We start from the raw sequence: 16,236 nt of genomic DNA, 5'->3' as shown, positions 1-16,236 counted from the left end.
TTACAGTAAATGCAGAAAAAGTGATACGTTCAATATCCTTTCATGACAAAGGCTCTCACTAAATTGGATATAGAAGAAATGTGAACATAATTCAACCTAATAAGAACCCATATATATGATAAGCTCAAAGCTAACACCATACTTAATGGTGAAAGGCTGAGAGCTTTTGCACTAAGATTAGGAACAAGACAAGGGTGTCTACTTTCATCACTCCTGCTCAACACCATACTGAAAGCCTCAGCTAGAGCAATTAGACAAGATAAGTAAATAAAAGGCATTCCAATCAGAAAGGAAGAAGTAACATTGTTTCTGCATATAACATAATTATACATATAAAAAATTCTAGACACTCCACCCAAAACATTTAGAACTAATAAAAAAAATTCTAGGGGAGCCTGGGTGGCACAGTTGGTTAGGCATCAGACTCTTGGTTTTGGCTCAGGTCCTGATCTCAGGGTTGGAGGATGGAGCCCTAGGTCGGGTTCTGGGTTGGGTTCTGTTCTTGCAGTTGGCAGTAGGGAAGCTTGCTTGAGATTCTCTCCTTCTCCCTCTCCCTTTCCCCCTCTCCACTCTGCACTCTCTCCCTCAAATAAATAAATATTGTTTAAAAAATTCTATAAAATTTCAGGATATAAAGTCACCATACTTACCAAATGATAAATCTGCATTTTTCCCCAGAAGTAAAACAACAAAATTTTTCTTATTTAAGGGGAATATTTTTGACTATCATAATTTACATAATTTTTGTGCTACTATAAAAGTTAGATCTTTATTTTAGTTCAAATTGTATTGAATACACCAAGAAAGGACTTAACAGCTTTAAGCATTTATGTTATTTCAATCTCCTAGCAATCACTAAAGTTGTAGCTAGCCAAAAACTCCTACTTATTTGTTTGTTTGTTTCCATCCTTTCACAGAGTTAATAGACTGTTAGGTTTTCATTCATTTTTTCAATTTTAATTTACTATGGCAATCTGGTCATCTACTATTTGCATCATCACTGGTCATTACTTCTGCACCATTTCTCATTTTTTTCTTTTACTGCTTGTATTGTGGTAAAATACACGAAACATAAAATTTATTATTTTGTCTATTTTAAAGTATACAATTGAGTGCCATTAACTGCATTCATAATTATATACAGGCATTATCAACATCCATTTCAAAATTTTTATCACTCTAAACAAACTCTTCAATTATTAAGTAAAACTCCCCATATACGCCCTCTTTGCCTTCTGGCAACTTCTAAATTTACTTTCTGACTATAAATTTGCCTATACTAGATATTTGACAAATTATGAGCAAGAAAAGAAAAAATAGATAAATTGAACTTCATTAAAATAAAAAACAAGTCCTTCTGTGCATCAAAGGACATTATCAACAGATTGAAAAGACAGTCCACAGAATGAGAAAAAGTATTTGGAAATCATATATCTATTAAGGGTTTTAACATCCAAATGTATAAAGAATTCCTACAACTCAACAACAAAAACATAAATCATGCAATTAATTAAAAAAAAAATCATGCAATTTCTCCAAACTATACAAATAGTGAATAAAGATATCAAAAGAAATTGAAGCAGCCATTAGGGAAATAAAAATCAAAGCCACAACGAGACACTACTATACATATACTAAGATAGCTATAATGAACAAAAACTAAAAATAACAAGTGTTGGTGAGGATATGGAGAAATTGGAACCCTAGTTCATTACTGATAGAAATGTAAAATTGTATAGTGACTGTGGAAAACAGTGTGGTGGTTCCTCAAAATGTTTAACATAGAAGTACCATATGGCTCAGCAATCCCACTCTAATATATTTCCAAAAAAACTAAAAATCAGGCCTCAAATATATAGCTTGTACAGTGTTCACTGAAGCATTATTGACAATAGCTAAAAGAACAACACAAGTGTCCATCAATAGATGAATGGATCATCAAAATGTGGTATCTACATACAATAAAATTATTCAGCCATAAGAAGACATAAATCTCTGACAGATGCAAGATGGATAAACCTCAGAAATATTATGCTATTGACATAATCCAGACACAAAAAGACAAATATTCTATAATTCCTGCACCATTTTTCCTCCTCTTCAGCACCATAGACATCATTCAGTGAGTCTGTCTTCAGCCATATTTGTCTCAGAGAGTCTGGCCTTGTTACTGTTCATCCTTTAAATTTGTCAGGATTGTGCATGGATCAGCTTTATACTATTTCCACCATATCCTCATGACATAAAACAGTGTTTCTAACAGAGAATACTAGATTTCGTGGGTTTTTAAAATATTTATTTGGGAGTGAGAGCACAAGCAGGGGGAGTGAGAGAGGGAGAGGGAGAAACAGGCTCTCCACTCAGCAGGGAGCCTAATGCCACAGGATCCCAGGACCTTGGAATTATGACCTGAGCCAAAGGCAGATACTTAACCGACTGAACTACCCAGGTATCTGAGAACACTAGATTTTGAATGATAATATATATCCAAACCTACAACTGTTAAAACACACAAACATACACATGGCTTAGATTATAACAAAAATACCATAGACCAGGTAGCTTAAAAAAACACACTTTTTTATTTCTTATTGGTGTTCAGTTTGCCAACATACAGAATAACACCCAGTGCTCATCCTGTCAAGTGCCCCCCTCAGTGCCCATCACCCATTCACCCCCAACTCTCTCCCTCCTCCCCTTCCACCACCCCTAGTTCATTTCCCAGAGTTAGGAGTCTTTATGGTCTGTCTCCCTTTCTGATATTTCCTACCCATTTCTTCTCCCTTCCCTTCTATTCCCTTTCACTATTATTTATATTCCCCAAATGAATGAGAACATATAATGTTTGTCCTTCTCCGATTGACTTACTTCACTCAGCTAATACCCTCCAGTTCCATCCACATTGAAGCAAATGGTGGGTATTTGTCATTTCTAATGGCTGAGGAATATTCCATGGTATACATAAACCACATCTTTTTTATCCACTCATCTTTCGATGGACACCGAGGCTCCTTCCACTGTTTGGCTATTGTGGACATTGCTGCTAGAAACATCGGGGTGCAGGTGTCCTGGCGTTTCATTGCATCTGTATCTTTGGGGTAAATCCCCAACAGTGTTTTATCTCTTAAAGTTCTGGAGGCTGAAAATTGCCAAGGTGCCAGCAGATTCAGTGTCTGGTGAGAGCCCACTTACTGGTCCACAGATGGCCATCTTCTTGCTGACAGATGAGGTGAGAGAGCTCACTAGGGTCTCTTTTATAAGGCCACTAATCTTAAACTTATGAGGGTTTCATCCTCCTGACCAATCACTTCCTGAAGGTCCCTTCTCGTAATACTATCACACTAGGATTAGGATTTCAACATATGAATTTTGGAGAGAACACAAACATTCAGTCCATTAAAACGTGTGTATTGAAGTACTGCATATATCAGACTCTAACAAAATGGAGTTTCTGTGATGATAGTTAATTTTAGGGAAAAGGTAGGGACCACTCATGGTGGTATTAATTTATAAAAGGCGTTACTTCAAGTGGAACTAAAAAAGTGGGAAGCTAGCCAAATTACCTAAGAGCTTTAACTATATATAAATATAACCTCATTGTGAATATTCATATTCATTTTATATTTTATATGTTTTGCTTGATAAAAATGCAATATTAAAATATATCCCAGAAAAAGATAAAAGATTGCAGAGTTTTAAATTTTTTTCTTAAATTCCTTTTTCTAAACAAAAATTAAGTATTAGCTATTGGGAAATAATGGAGAATAAAATAGATATTCTATAATAAATAGCTTCCTTTGTGTATAAATTATTTTATGGAGTTTTTTTACATTTAACACAAACATAAAAATATTAAGTTTGAAAATAATGTCTTATAGTTATATTAAAAGTAATTAAGCCTGTGCATAACAAAAGCCAGGTTACATTGCATTTTACCAACAAGAAAATTCTAGAATCCAGTTTTTCTGATTTTTTTTTTCTGACTAAAAATCTTCAGTCTCAGAACCACAGCTGATGCCAAAGATAAATAGAATTAATTCTAAAGCAGCCCAATAGGCAATGTAAAAACCATTTCTGCTGAACATGTTCTTTCTACTTTGGGAATCCAAAGCCTAATCTTGTTACATTTAAATGTGTAACCCCTGTCCTGTCACATTCTGATAAGCATCTTTTAGTACTAGAAGAGCAATTTTCTCTTTAGCTTTACAAACTCCTGCCTTTATTATAAATAGCAAATGATTTATTGTCAACTTGCAAAGTTTATTTTTGAATTAACATTTATTTTCATCTGTGTGAGTATTTTTAGGTGTTGGAAAGACATTGAAATTTGAAGTGGTTTTGATTTGCACATGTGGTCTTGCTCCTCTTTATCTCACTCACTCTTCTAACAATAACTCCTTTTTTATACGTTGTCCTTCAAAGCATCCTGATTTAGACTTTTCATTGAAATTTATTTAGAGATATTTGGTTTTTAAAGAAGTAGAAAAGTGATAGGGCAGACCATATAGACACAGTATATATTTATTCTCTATCAATTAGATATTTCACTTATCTTTTCATCTATTCTCTACTATTTTGTAATATCTCTGCTGTAATATCTCTTCTGTAACATCTCTGTATTATTATATAATCATGTATGTTAAGTTCTCAAACAGTAAATAAAGAATTTGAATACAGATAAAAGTAAATATTTCAGTTGCAATTAAAGTACAAATCTTACCCATGTGGTTCTCTAAATCCATAGTTCTCTAAATCACAGTTTTAAAATTCTTGCATTCCACACCATCCTAATTTCTGAAAAATAAGGTGCTCAATAAATTTGAGTTGAATAGATGCCATTCAAGATGTGTGGTATTAACTCAATCATTGTTCATTTTAGGGAAGAACTTTTGTACCCATCATGTTCCCATAAAAACTTCTAGAATTACATTCTTGTTCTCTGCCTCTTCACTTACTCTTTCCCAGAAGACAATGAGGGACACTTACCTCTTTATGACTTTAGAAGAAGGAATTGGGCATGTTAGTTTGAGTTACTTTCCCCTCCCCCAAATATTTTCTTCTTGCAGTAGTAGGTTGCTTGAATTACAAACTCCTCCTTTTAAGTTAGGAGCTTGTCCCTACCTAACTGCATCAATGACTGGAAGGAGGGAGGGTAAATCTGTTAATTCACAGGGAATGCCCGGTTTCTATCTTTCTATTTCTTAGATGTATCTCTCATTTGGTTTCTGAATCCAGGTAGACAATAGGGATGCTATCCTCAACCTTCTAAAATTCTAATGGTTTATAGAATATAAAATAGCTAGCAACACTTCCCATATATTTGATGATGTCTGAGAATCTGCTCTCAGGTTCTCTTCTACAATGAAAAATATCTAGCCTGGTTTTTCCTTAGCAACTCTTGAAGGAGCTGGCACAACCAGGAACTACTTTTGATGCAATTAACCAGAAAAATAGATAGACCACCTATTATACTGTATGCAACAGAATCTGAGGGGCCTCGTTAAACACCGATTGCTGAGTCCCCACCTCCAGAATTTTGGGTTCAGAAGGTTGGCCATAGGACTGAGAATTTACATTTTTAACAAGTTGTCAGGTGTGCTGATGCTGCTGGTCCAGAGAGCACATGTTGAAATCCACTGTGACAGGCCAGTGATTCTCACACCTGGTAACACTTAGACTCACTTGAGGGTCTTCTTTAAAAATATTGATGCTTGGACTCTTCCTCTCAGGTACGTTGGTTTGATTGGAAAGAGGCTCAGTTTTCCATATCTGCTTTTAAAAAGATCTCCCAGGTGAGTGAACTGTGCAGTAAGGGTTTTAAACCATAGCCATGTACCAAACTTAACAAATCTATGACTTATAGTCATTAAAGGCAATATAGGATTTCCTTAGGTCATGCATCAAAGTGTTCTTGCAGTGATGAATTATCCTACCTAATTTGTGCCATACATATTTATCCCATCAAGTAAATTGATTCATTTTACTGCTAGGGTCCTTCCTATTCTTTTGGGCTACAATTGGGAATGCCATATTGAGAAGGGTGTGCAGTGACAAATGATTGGTAAATTGGCCTTATTATTAGCTATTCGGTACATATAACTCAAGAAGTATCATGTAATTAAACTTGGTGCTGCATGTGAAGAAAGATGCGTGTGATGAGCATGCATCAGAACTAAAACACCATGGTATGTGAGACAAAAAAAGGTAAAATAAAATATGACATTTTACAACCAATTGCAAAGTATACCTTCTTATTTATAATTTATCAAATACTATTAAAGCATAGAACCATAAAGGGAAAAAAAAACAAGACTCTTCAGAATAAAATCTAGATATCAACCCATGTAAAAATAAAACATTAACAGGCCATTTTTTTTTGCCAAAACAAAGAGAAACAGACTTTTTAGATAAAAATATACAAGCTTATCTGTGCCATCTTAAAATAAAAAACACACAGTGCTTGAATGAATATTACGTTCCATCCAATATTGAAATAGCTTAAATTTAATTTAAATAAATTAATGCTTCAGTCTATAAGACAAGATTTTATGTCTTTTTTCATGGCATGATAGGAGAGAAAAATAAGCAGTTATTTTAAGTACGGTATTAAGAACAGTAAAACAACAATAGTTGCATATTCCTAAAACTTATTCATAGTTTTGTGTTATGACAAAAAGGGCAAACTTCCTGACTAAATGGAAAAGATCCTGCAAACTATACTTGGCTCTATTTAAAATTCCAGTGACCCTTGTGCTCAAGAATTTGGGGGTCTCTAAATACTCAAATAACAGCCTAAAGAAATAGATTCTGACATGTGCTATGTATTGTTTTCTAGGAAATGATTACAAAATCCTAATTGATATGGGGCACAAGTGATCAACCAAGATAAGCTTCTAGGTTGAAAGCCAAGTCCAATGAGACTCCTCATGCTCAATGGACAGACATATTCTTTGGAAGGAAGTTCTCTAGTCTTGAAACTTTCCTTATATTTTTGAAGTCCTATCTGTATTCTGTATTAGAGCTTGCATGAAATTTTCAAATTAAAAAAAAAAAAAAGATGTCCTTTCCATGTTCATAGGTCTCCTGTAAAGAATTCAATGTTACATTTGTATTTCTATCCTATTGACCCAGGCCACTTTTTATTCAAGGAGGCCCCAAAGTTTTGTCTTCTCAACTGGTAATTCTCAACTAAAGTTTCTTCAAACATAAAGCCCTTTTTCTCAGCCAATTCCAAAGGACTATTTCATTTAAATATCAACTCTTACAGATATGATTCCATTGAGCTGCTTTTATCATCATTTAAGCAGTACTACATCCATTACCATCTTCCAGGAAAATGCTCTCTCATAGGCATCAAACCTGAGAAATATAAACTAATGAAAATATTCCAAGCTAAATAAAACTACTAATAAGGAATATCCAGCTTTGCACAAACTAACCAAGGCTAAGAGCTTAAGAAAAGTAATTTAATTTTAGGATGTCAAAAAATGTGTTTGGGTCAATAATGCTAGTTGTCCTCAGTTGGATGTGATCTCTCTTAGCTATAAATAATCAACACTTGGTTTGAACCACCTCTTTGTAATTATATGACTTTAGATTACATAAATTTCTGAGACTCAATTTTTTAGCATATCAAATGAGGCTAAAAATACTAATGACTAGTGTGATTGAAATAATCAATATAAAGTACTTAGTACAATATCTGGATTGTCTATTAAATGTATATGGATACTTTGTGTGTATACATATATTCTGAAAATATTTTTTTAATTAAAAAAACTTTTAAAGATTTATTTATTTATTCATGAGAGACACAGAGAGAGACGCAGAGACACAGGCAGAGAGAGAAGTAGCTCCCTGCTGGGAGCCCAATGCAGGACGTGATCCCAATTCGGGATCACGTCCTGAGCCCAAAACATACACTCAACCACTGAGCCACCCAGGCATCCCTAAATTTTTTTTTAAATTTTATTTAAATTCAATTTGCCAACATATAGTATAATACCCAGTGCTCATCTCATCATGTCTGAAAATACTTTAAAAATAAATGCATAGCAATAGTAATAATAGAAACCATTTTTATATGACTGACTACCATTTCAAATAAGTTACATGAATTAGTATATTCAAATTTCATAGCAATCTCATGAAGTAGAGCCTATTATCCCTCTCTCTCTATCTCTCTCTCTCTTTTTAACAGATGAGGAAACAGATGCAAGGAGAAGTAACTTACCAGAAGTCAACCAAGTATATTGTTGAGCTGAGATTTAACCTAGGTAAGCTGATTTTAGAGACTGTTCTTTGAGGCCGTTGGTCAATACTTCAGTTTCACAGAATGTTTGTATCATACATGTCTTGCTATGACCTAGAAAACTTCTTTGGGTTACTAATAACTTTAGCATTAACTTAGAAATTGGATGTGAGAAGGCTGTTACATATTTCAATGTGTCACACTCAATCCTGGCCCATTCATTCTTTCTTCCATGAATATATTGAATTTGCTAATTTGTACACAGCTTAAAAATAAATGGACTATTATAGGATAAAGAATAAATTCCTAGGGGATTCAGCATGATGATCAGATATTCTGAAGCCATCTAGGACTCTTTCCTCTCTACCAGTTACTGATACTTCTAACTTATCCTGAGTATAAAGAATCACAAGATTTTTATTAAGAGTAAGATTTCCATGTTCCTTCCTTACAGATTTTTATTCAGTAGAACACTGAAATCTGAATTTCTGACAATCAATCCGGATGTTTCTTATGAGCAGGCAAGTTTAGGAAAATCTGATCCAATCTATTAGAAAATGACAAAAACCTGAACTTAACCAGATGACAAGTTTAATAGGTAAATCCTAATCTAACATTTACAAATAAAATGACAATATTATTTCTAAGGTAAGAGCTTTGAGTAAATGCCAAAACCGTCCTCATTGTTTTAAAGCAATTGTTAATGCTATTCAAATTACTGTAGGAGTCACGTCTTCAAAGTATGACAGGTCAAATCTTGTTTTCAAAACTAGGTGCATTGAACTGATCTAGAGGAAAACTCCCTAAGAATTTTGTAGACTGAATTCTTCAAAGGAATCTGTTCACGCCCCCTATGATTTCAGTACTCAACATTTGACACATTCAGGTTTTAGTTGTTAGTGCTCCCCTATATGAAGTTATTCATTTTTTCAGTTCAATTTATATGCCTAATCTGGAGGCAGTAGACATCGCCACATGCACACTGGTGCATATAGTCCTTCTGCTTTTGGAGAAGACACAAGGAGGACTTTGGGGTGACAGTCCAGTCCCCAAGATCATAACCATATTCAGTTATCCCTCAAGATGAGTGACAGGCTTGACCCTCTAAGACAGGATGGTTGTAGTGGAAGAAAGGGGAAGTACCAGATATTGGGGGAAAGAAGTAAAATTGAGACAAACTATTATTGGTAACCTACTCCCAGGCCTCAGAGAAGAAGTGATAGGCTGTGAGGTAACATAGTCTGGATTCGATAATGTGGAGTTTGGATGTGTCTGGTATCTATACCCTAAGAAAATATGTTCAAAGAAAGTGCTTTTATAAAAAAGCAATAGCACAGAATAGTTGCCACTAAGAAGGCCAGTTCCTTGATGGAAAGTTGTAGAGGTGCGATGGACTAAGAATCATTTGCTCTCATGCTTTTTTTTTTCATGCTAAAAATAATAACTAACACAATAAATATATCTTTTCATTTGTTTCTTGCAAAAACCTCTAAGAGGAGCTTCTTGTTTTCTACAGCATTAACCTGAGTTTGAGAAGCCAAATATTTTGCCCAAGGTCACATGTGGATAGCAGTAGATGGGAGATGGCCAAGCTGCAGGTGACTCCAGAGATCTTAGTAACACTCAACTGTGACTAGAACTGTTTTTCCCATCTTAAGCACTCAGTTCCTTGGTCATCCCAAACTAGTATTTATATGAAGAACTTAAGGATATCTCTTTTCTTATTAGGAGATTTATCCCCCAGTCACTCTGACTGACTCTGGCTTTGATCTTTCATCTTATTTCTAGTTACTAAGCCTCTTGAGACCAAATCTCCACATTTTAACACACTTCTCCTAAGCAGAGATTCCCATTCATAACTGCCTCAGTCTTTGGGTTGAACTGATTTCTTTTTTTTTTTTTTTTTCACTTTCTTAGTTGAATCTTTTGCTCATTTATTTTAACCTTTTTCGCATTACAATAAATGTCTTTACAACTCTAAATTTCCCTCTAACTACAGCTTTAGCTGTGTCTCACAGAATTATCATATAGGGTTCGCATTATTCACCTTTACATAGATCTTAATTTTCCTTGAAATACAAGGATTATTCAATGAGATATTATTTAGTTTCCACATGTTGGATTTTTATTATTAAGTCATTTTTAATTCCTAATTTTATTCTATTATAAGCAAAAACATAGTATATGTGATATGACTATTTTATTTTTTTTGCTTTTTTAATAACTGTTCCTTGGTGAATATATATACATTATGATTTATTTTTGCCATCTTAGTTCATATTTACACATGTTGTGCTTTTTGTCTCCCCCTGCCCTGACAAGCAGAGACAGAGTTTTCTTCTTTGGTTTAAAGTTCTATATTATTTTTGGTTTTATTATGAAGAAACAAAACTTAAGGCCCATTCTCATGATTTTTATTCTTATTGATTTGTTGAACATATCTGCCACTTTGACAACTCTAATCATTCAACTTTTCTTTTACATTTTCTATCTTTTTCTTCTTCTCTGTTGGTTTCTGGAAGAATTCTTATATCCGATATTTATATATTCTTAAGTTAGTGTAAATCTTACTATTTATCCCTCTGTTTCCTAAGATGGACCCAGGAACGACAGGACCACTGTTTATTTGCTTCCAATTCCCAGGCCATTACTCTCAGCAAGTTTTCATTTTTGTTTATTTTTTTTTCTCATTTCAAAACAACATTGGTGGGGGAAGGCAGTCACTTTGGATTTGTAACCCATCAGGCCCAGCTTGAAGAGGAGGGACGGGAGAAATGAATGTCAGAAGGCAGCATCTCCACATGTATTTTCTTCACCATCTCATGGATGTTCTCTTATTTCCCTGATATTATCATATAGAGGCCCTAGTAGAGGTTGTTTCTGCCAATTTCTGAGGTAAAGGGAAAGGCAGTGGATGCTACAGCACAAAATAAAACTCTTCTTGCACTCCTGCCTCTGGTTACCTCTTAGCTCAGGCCTCAAACTTTGCTTCTTACAAATGCGGCAGATCAAGATAGCCTTTGTTCTCTCCATGTTATCTTATTTTTTAAAAGATTGATTGATTGATTGATTGATTTTTAGAGAGGAGTTGGGAGGGGCAGAGGGAGAGGGAGTCTTAAGCAGACTCTGAGCTGAGCGTGAGTCCGATGAGGAGCTCCATCTGACAACCCTGAAATCACTAACTGAGCCAAGAGTCAGATGCTTAGTCAACAGTGCCACCCAGGTGACCCTATCTTATCATTTGCATTTTACCTTATTTTATTTTATTAATAAAATCCAAGTTTCTTTTTACTACTATAATTTAGAGTTGATATTGTAGGATGAAGTCAGCAGTTGGGCTATTTTACCATTTTAAGGATTCTTAAGATTCTGTATTAGTAACTGCCATGGTTTCCCAAGCATTTTGGGACTTTAGATAAACTGGGCCCTGTCTTGTTCTTGCTTGCCAGGCCCAACTTACACATATGCAAAATCATATGTACCCATCATGGGACTAGAATTCCACCTTCAAATCCTAGATGTGTGTTTAGGTTTCTATTGTTGACTAATGACCTTGTCCTTCTGTCTGTTTGGATATGTGAATATAGGAGGTGCACTCGTTTTAATCCAGTCAAGAAGATGGACCTTTCATATGAGGAATTGGGTATATAGGTACACACTGAGATAGCAACTGCTGGAAGCAGCTACCACAGCTGGAGCTGGAAGAACAAAAGAATAAGGTTGGGCTTGTCAGCACAAACAAACTTGGAGTGGGACTCTCTGGAGTTTATACTGAGACCCCTGAAAAGAGCACATCAGCCAACAGGGCTGATACTTCTGAGGGGTACACTGAAATACAATGAGAGTTTAGAAAAAAATCTGAAACTAGACCAGGTGTTGCAGCCAAAGTGATGTTAACAGAAAGGGCGAGCAGACAGGAGAGAGCAGCTTCTTTTTCTCTCCTCCACTCTTCTAATGTTCCTCTAAAGTTCCCTATAGCAGAACTTAACAAGGGGCCCACTGGGTGGGAGAAATGTGGTTCTCACATTTCCAGTTCCAGGATACAAGGAATGTAGGAGGGTGGGTTTGGAGCTGAACCGCCATAGTTTTATTATCAACTGCTCTTGGATCATCTGCCTACTTGTTGGACAACACTTACACTTACCCCTATGGGCCTCTTCCACTCAGTAATCTCCAACTTATGTCCTTGTATGCAGTATAGTGAGCACTAGTAATATCCCAGGTTGAACACCTGGTAGAAAAGGAGTTGACTCTGAGGATCCTACTGAAAAGACCTGTAAAGCTGTAACTGCCAGAGGCTTCTGAGGCCAGAAACTGTCATCAACTATTTTCTTTGCTTACAAGAGCAGCTGCCAGAAAACCACGATTGTAAGACTCTGATTAAAGCTGGCAGTAGCAGGTATTTTTGCCTGAATAAGGGACTTTTATTTCTTCCTATCTCTGAGAGAAAGTGGGAACAGAGCTCATTGCTCATTTTATATTTAGGTGCATGGGTATAAATATCATACATAGACTAGAAGACTTGATGCCCAAAGAGATTAGATAGCTTGCCTCAGGTCACATAGCTCATTAATGCCAGAGCCATATCACACTCTTGGCTTCCTCCTGTGTTTTTTTTTTTTTTTCTGTTATATTACAGTATCAATTCAGTCTCACTTTAATTATAGATCTAGAAGATACACACCTTCATTTATATATACAGTTATATATGCAACTCTAATTTCCAGAAATTTGGTTATGTCAGGAGATATAAGGTTGAAAAGGGCACATCTCTTCCCTGCAGTTTGTAATCTAAAAGGAAAGATAAGGCATGAACATACATAGCTATAATCCAGATATAAAGAGACATTCTCTCCCAAAGCAAGGTAAGTAAGTGGAAGTAGAGATTACTAATACTTGGGAAAAAATAGAATCTATCAAAAACTCTCAAAATGGCCACTCTAAATAGTCAAAGAATACTAAATTTCACTTAATGCAGGAACTTTCGACACTTTAATTAAAAACATTATGAATTATAATTATGAAAATATCAATCCTCCTCTTACATCAAGTGTAAGTTACCTGAATTTTCTTATTTAAATGATTTTTAAATGCCATTTTCAATAAAAATAAGCAAAGACAATATAGTGAACAGAACTACTATGTAGCCATAAGGAAGAGATCTCAGTTTAAAAAAAAAAATGGGAGGAAGTCTTCATCCACTAGAAATATTAGAAAATTTCATTCTTGTGTATTTTGTGTTAAAATAGCTATTAATTGAAAGGATAATTTATTGCTCAAATGTTAGAAGAGTACAAATCAACTCCAAAGAGTTGAGTAGAAATAAACTCCAAATAGTAAGCAATTGCAGCTATTTACCATAAAGGTAACACAAATATGAATTTTGAGAAAATGAGGTAAGATTTTTTTATGTCAATCATTAGGTTATTTTGCTGGTAACATTAAATATTATAAACTTCGGTGATGAGACTGAAGACATAATTTGGATATATGAAGAAGACAATTTAATAATCAATAGCAATAAAAGAAAATTAGGAAAAAAGTCCTGAGCAGTGACACATCTTTTAGATTTTGTTTATTTAGTGAACTGGTAACTGTTGTTCCCAGAATGCTAATATTCTTATAAAAATCCTGAAATGTCCTCATATTTTCTCCACTGCCTTTAGGCAGGAGCATACTTAAAATCATTCAAGAAAAATGCCAACATACTCTGGACACTTACTGAAACAGTTTATAATCAGGAAGTTCTTTTATCTAAACAATCTCTCAGAAATTTAAGCTTATTTTCTTTAGTATAAAAGCAAATTGATAATTCACCTGTATCTTTATTACTCATCCATATGAAAACATAGTTTGGATTCTCCTTTAAATTATCTCTGAATTTCTCAACCTTGGCACTACTGATATTTTGGGTTGGACACTTTTCTGTTGTGGGAGGGAAGCTGTCCTATGCATTGTAGGTTGTTAAGTAGCATCCCTGGCCTCTACCCACTAGATGTCAGTAGCATCCACTCCTCCAGTTGTGACCACCAAAGATGCCTCCAAACACTACCAGATGTGCCCTAGAGACAAAATCCCTGTGGTAGAGAATTACTAGTTTATCTTTTCCAAGCTTGTTTAACTCAAAATATCTTTTAGATTGGTACATCATTATACTAATTAAATATATTTAAGGCAAACATGGGACATTAAGGTTGAAGAATTTATGGGATAAAAGAGTTGTAGGATTGGAAAGATGCCAGTAACTTGAAGAATATAGGACAATAAAGCATTTCACCATCAGTAATCTCCATTCGTATACTTGGTAGACATTTAGTATGTATTTGTCAAGTAAAATAACCATTAAAGAAGGACCAGTTTGAGAGTTTTCTGGGACATGGAAATAAGACCACTGGGAGGATGATGAGAGAAATGTAGTTAGAGAGAATATATGTGTCAGTATAAAACTCTGAAATGGACATTGCAGAAAGTTTGGGGCCCAGAAAGATTTTATTGGTATTCAAAGATTTTAGAAGTGGTAGTCAATCTTATGGCAGTCTAACTCATCAGCAGAGAAATAAGGGCTCTATGAGTGATCCAGGTAGGGCTTCTTGGGACCCTGTGAGTCCTGAGAATAACAAGAGCCTTGAGCACCTTTGGGTTTTGGCTGGGAAAAACATGCAAGGCCCAAAGTGAAATTCTTAATGTATTATAGAGAAGAGGAATATGAAGGGCCAAGTTTGGGGTCAGAAGACCCTGAACACTGAAAGTGTACAGACAGACTGGGAAAAGTGGCTGAGCAAGCCTGCAGAAACTTCTCTGGTGGTCAGAATCTCAATCTCATCTATTACTACACTGTCATTAGATCATGGGCCATCACATATGCATTTCCAAATGTATCAGTCATCTACTTGAAATATAATGAGCTTGATTATAAATATTAATTTAAACAATCTACATCAGGACACTTAGGTGGCTCAGTGGTTGAGCATCTGCTGCCTTTGGCTCAGGGCATGATCCTGGAGTCCCAGAATTGAGTCTCACATTGGGCTCCTTGCATGGAACCTGCTTTTCCCTCTGGTTGTGTCTCTGCATCTTACTCTTTGTGTATCTCATGAATAAATAAATAAAATCTTTTTAAAAAATAAAATAAAATAATCCATGTGTATGTCATTTATCAATACATTTTGAACATCTAGAGGAAATGTAACTCATCTTTCATCTCTCTATTCTTTTTTTAGATGTTTTAAGTATTACTTTTTTATTTTTAAATGAACTTAATAAATTGTATATTCTAGGAGAAAAGTTGGCTACTGGAAAAACTAAGTATACTTTGTATCGCCCCAGAGGAACTGTGTTTACATCATGATATACAACTGCATTTTTTAAAATAATATTGTGCTTCATTTGAACCTGTTAATGATGCTATACACAGTTGACTATCTAGTGTTTATATTTATCTGTTTTTGTTATTAGATTAGAAAAAGCAAATGCTATATGTAGCCATTCCTTTTTCCCTTGTACTTGACAGATATTGCTAAGTGCTCTTACTGTTGAGGCTAGACACAACTATAGAATCTCACTAAACATGACACTCCAGGCAGACATAAATAATTTTTAGAGCAGAAATTAGTCTCTGTGGTGGTCAGTTTCATGTCAGTTTGGCTAGGTGATAGTAATCAGTTATTTAATCAAACATTAATTTAGATATTGTGATGAAGGCTATTTTGATTCCCATTTGCAATCTTTATCTAAAGGACATGATTTTGGGTAATCTGGATGGCCATAATTCAATCTGATGAAGGATATGATGAATAGAATTGAGATTTTCCTGAAGAAGAGGAAATTCTGCTTGTTGACTCCAGTTCCTGCTCTTGCTGAAGTTGCTAGTCTGCTTTTCTTAATGGTCTGTCCTATAGGTTTCAGATATCCTGGCCAACTTCCACTATCACTTAATCCAATACCCTAAAATAATTCTCTCAGTCTATCTATCTATCTATCTATCT

General features: G+C 35.0%; 2 long non-coding RNA genes across 2 annotated transcripts in view; both read left to right on the top strand.

Moving 5' to 3' along the window:
- The window catches only part of LOC102153849, a 31,171-nt gene extending 22,268 nt beyond the window's left edge, over window positions 1–8,903 (top strand). Inside the window, exons 2-4 of the long non-coding RNA XR_005384967.1 lie at window positions 5,730–5,792; window positions 8,201–8,276; window positions 8,706–8,903. This is a non-coding gene — a long non-coding RNA (uncharacterized LOC102153849). The remainder of the gene's footprint in view (window positions 1–5,729; window positions 5,793–8,200; window positions 8,277–8,705) is intronic.
- Window positions 8,904–9,760: 857 nt separating this feature from the next.
- On the top strand, window positions 9,761–12,653 carry LOC119867897. Its single transcript, XR_005384968.1, has 2 exons — window positions 9,761–9,849; window positions 11,839–12,653. It is a non-coding gene; the product is annotated as an uncharacterized LOC119867897 (long non-coding RNA).
- The last annotated feature ends 3,583 nt before the right edge of the window (window positions 12,654–16,236 follow it).

Source organism: Canis lupus, chromosome 37 (genome assembly GCF_011100685.1).
Source record: "Canis lupus familiaris isolate Mischka breed German Shepherd chromosome 37, alternate assembly UU_Cfam_GSD_1.0, whole genome shotgun sequence".
NCBI lineage: Eukaryota > Metazoa > Chordata > Mammalia > Carnivora > Canidae > Canis > Canis lupus.
Note: the sequence above shows the minus strand (reverse complement) of the source record. Positions and strands in the feature narration are given on the sequence as shown.